The 3,975-nt window shown below is 38.1% G+C and overlaps 1 protein-coding gene across 2 annotated transcripts in view; it reads right to left on the bottom strand.

Moving 5' to 3' along the window:
- The window catches only part of LOC106526858 (alpha-1,3-mannosyl-glycoprotein 4-beta-N-acetylglucosaminyltransferase C), a 196,234-nt gene that overhangs the window by 182,711 nt on the left and 9,548 nt on the right, over positions 1–3,975 (bottom strand). The window lies entirely within an intron of this gene.

Genomic DNA, 3,975 nt, shown 5'->3' with positions numbered 1-3,975 from the left:
TTATGCTAATCTACTCTCGCGTGCACGAGCAGCTGGATACAAACAGGCGTAATTTACGCAGCTCATTTACACACTTTTCCTGAAGATAGAAGAGTTTGTTGAATCTGACGTGACATGTTCGTACGAACCCTTCGTACGAACAAAAGTAAGAGAAATTTAGGATAAGAATACGAACATGTTCTTGTATGAGGCCCAATGTGATTAAACACATGAAAAATTGTATTTGCTTTAACATACTATATTGCTAAAGATAACTATTTCAGTTTACCAGTTTACTTCCAAAAACATTTTGTGGTGTAAATATCCAAAACAAAACAGCTTTGGTTGTTTCCTGTCGTACTTTCTGATGTGAGATGTGTTGCTTTATGTACTAGAATTTGAGGTCTCAAGAACTTCATAGAGAATCCTTCAAATCCTCTTGAAGTTGTACATTCTTTGCAATATGTGATTACTAGAAGGAAATTAATGAAACTCTTACAAGTGTCAAACACAGGTGACTCCCGTGCCCGACAGGTGTTCACCATCTCAGTTAGCTTTAAGCAGTTAGCTTGCGGTTAAAGCGTTTGTGTTCCACTCGCAGTTATTTTTTTACAAAACTTCACGAACCAGCTTTTGCCAACTATGGGACCAAAAGCGGTGAGAGCAAAGGATGGCGCTGAGAAAAAGAAGCGGATGATGTGCATTGAACTGAAGAAAGAAATTATTGAAACACACGAGAAAGGTGTGCCTGTAGTCGACTTAGCAAAGCAGTACGAGCGCAGCACTTCCACAGTTTGCGCCATATTGAAGCTGTACCTTTAGTGTACTTACTTAATAAAACTACTGTAGTTCATTGCAGAAAATATATTCTGTTATGTATTTTTATTCAATTTTTGTTATTCATAATGATTTTACTGATATAAAAATATGCAACAAAAACTAGTAGTGTTTTTTGGGGGTCCGGAACAGATTAAGGGCATTTCAATTTATTTCTATGGGGAACAATGATTTGACATACAAGTAATTTGAGTTAAGAGCTCCATCTCAGAACAAATTAAACTTGTAACTCAAGGCACCACTGTATCTCATTACACTGCATTCAGACCGTACAAGTTAATATCATATGAACACGTTTTATTTTTGTGTGAGCATAGATTTCACATTTTAACCTGAAACATAAAACAGGTCATATTTTCAATGACTACATTTACTGTAAATGTAGTCAACTGAAATAAAGTGATGTTTAGTCATGTAAGATAAGAAAAGTAGAAGATAAATCGTTATTGTCATTGTCACTTTTTACAAAAGAATAACGAAACTGCAGGTGCAGTCGACAAATAGTGAGGCATGGCAGTTAAAAGACACAAGAAAAATAAAACTAAACTAAATCTAACTAAATAATCACATTAAAAATACTACACAAAATCTGAGTATTTTCAAGGATTTAAAGCACCTGTATTAACCCTGACAGCTGAATCTGTCCTCCTGAAGTAAGACAATAATGCTATTTTGAGCATATATGGAGAGAATCACACCCACATCCCACAACCCCTCTTCATCACTCTTAATTAGCATGATATTTAAGCCTTCCATCACTGTGCTCACTGAACCAGCTAAACACTTGACAGCAATGTCAATGCATCACAGAGTGTGAATATACAGTCTGAATTCATGCCTGGAGTGATATATCCTTCATGCACTAATCTTGGCATCAACACTAAATATGCTGCGAGAACAGTCCATTCTTTAGCTCATTCAACCAGACAGGAAGTGAGCTGAGAACCCAGTTGTTGTGCTGACATTAAGACTTTCTTGTTACAAAAGCCGGACACAGACGAGAGCTCAAATCCCTCTGTGTCTGAAGGAGCTTCCATTCTCCGACAGGTGTGCCTCACATCCCTCGTGTAGCGAAAAAATAAAGCAAAAATCAGCGAGCACCCAATAAATCCCAAACGCTGGTGACCTGTACTATCTTGCAAATATCGACATGCTGAGACACCGGGGACAGGAGAGTACAGTAAAGAGGCAGACCAACAATTATTTGTGGCATTTGTCTAACCTTTTCACCGAAGAATGAAGTGAGTGGCTGCCTAGGCCTGAGTGGATACTGTTGCAATCAGCGGTTGTCTTAGCTGAAGGTTCACTGCATCTTCCACTAAAGAATGACCCTCGGTGTTTCACTGCATTGGGGAAATTCTAAGTATTTCGAAACATACCGATTTATTTATCTTTAATTTCACTTCCAGTGATATACATGCTGAAGTAGAAAACACGGGAGCAGCAAGAACGAATTGATCAAAGCCATATATTTACAATATTTTCCAAATATGAACATTTTTTATCTTGTCCAAATAGTGTATTAGCTGTGGCAAAGAAACAGAAATAAGCCGGAAAGTAATTTTATTCAAACAGTGTGAAGAATTACACCTTTATTTAGGTCTGCTCTAGCATACAGTTTATTCATCCTTTAAAGAAAATGACTTTTTCAAATTTTTCTTCAATAGCATAGATGAATATCTGAACGATTGGGCGGCATCACTCATGTTATATAAGACGCTACCTTTTTAAAAATAAACATGCAGACCATTTGTCTGTTGTAGCTGGGCTTCTTGTTTTCACAGCAAGAGCTGGCATCTGCCGCACGGTGAGGCGTTACCATCATGTCTAAATAGTGCAAACAGTGCACTTGGGTATAGTGTTTGAGTCTGTGCTTTACTGTATGTGTCTGCTGGCCTTGGCAAGCTTCTCTCGAGTGTACTTTATGAATGCGAATGTGTATACTTTAAAGATATATTTATTTATAATCGTGCTTATCTCACCACCAAAAAAAAAGGCTACTCAAAGTAAAAGTAAAGCAGCACTGCTTTGGTTAAAAATGATTAAATGAACAGTACTGATGAAGAAATGTGCATACGTTTTCTCACAGGCTGTGGTTTAATTAAAAAAGACCTGACATTGGTGTTGATGTCAATGCTTTACATGTTTCATGCAGACGTCCTTGAAGGCAATTCCCTTCGTCACAAAATTCAAGGAGGCAATTGAATGGTGTCAGAGTGAAGTGCATAAGGCCTCCTTTAGGCTGGATGATGACCCCTTAACACTCTACACTAGAGATTCTTAACCCATGGGCCGCGGCCCATAATTGGGCCGCAAGCGCCACCTTAAGGGCCTCAAAAGAACAACCGTTTTTAACTTTGGGCCGCAGAGGGCCGCGGGATCGCATTGATTTTGAATAAGGTGCAATACACTTTCTCACCACTAGTAGCAGTAGTGCACCACTCAGATGTTTAACAATGTTTTTAATATGTAGAAGAAGAAGCTTAGAAACCTTCTGAGAATGGAAACTTATTTTAAATGAAAAGTAGAAGCAAAACTGAACGTAACTTGTCAAAAAACACCAAAGTTTGTCCCTAATATGAAGTGCAGCTTCTGTTTTTAAAATGCAATATTTTAAATGTTCAAAACTATCAAATACAGTTGCAGAACTATATTTTAATTTGCACTTTAAATTAATTATGTTGTTTATTTTTAAACATTTTGAATGTACAGTATTCTAAAGAAATGTTAAACTTGTCAAAAAGCTGTTGTTACTGTTATTGTTTGTCACTAATATGAAGAGCAGCTTCTGGTTGCAAAAGTTTAAAAAGGCTGTATTTTCATTTGTGCTTTATCAAATTTATTTTTACAGTTTTTTATTTGAGACATACATTAAACATCCATCCATCCATCCATTTTCTGTACACGCTTCTTCCTTTTCAGGGTTGCGTGGGTCACTGGTGCCCATATCCAGCAGTCACAGTGCGAGGGGCGGGTACACCCTGGACAGGTCGCAAGTCCATCACAGGGACACACATAGAGACAAACGAGACAAACAACCATTCACTCTCTCACTCACACCTTGGGACAATTTAGAGTGGCAATTTAGGGCGGCACGGTGGCTCAGTTGGTAGAGCTGATGCCTCTCAGCAAGAAGGTCACCGGTTCAAATCCCGGTCC

This window comes from Austrofundulus limnaeus, unplaced genomic scaffold, assembly GCF_001266775.1.
Source record: "Austrofundulus limnaeus strain Quisiro unplaced genomic scaffold, Austrofundulus_limnaeus-1.0 Scaffold297, whole genome shotgun sequence".
In the NCBI taxonomy this organism is placed as follows: Eukaryota; Metazoa; Chordata; class Actinopteri; order Cyprinodontiformes; family Rivulidae; genus Austrofundulus; species Austrofundulus limnaeus.
Note: the sequence above shows the minus strand (reverse complement) of the source record. Positions and strands in the feature narration are given on the sequence as shown.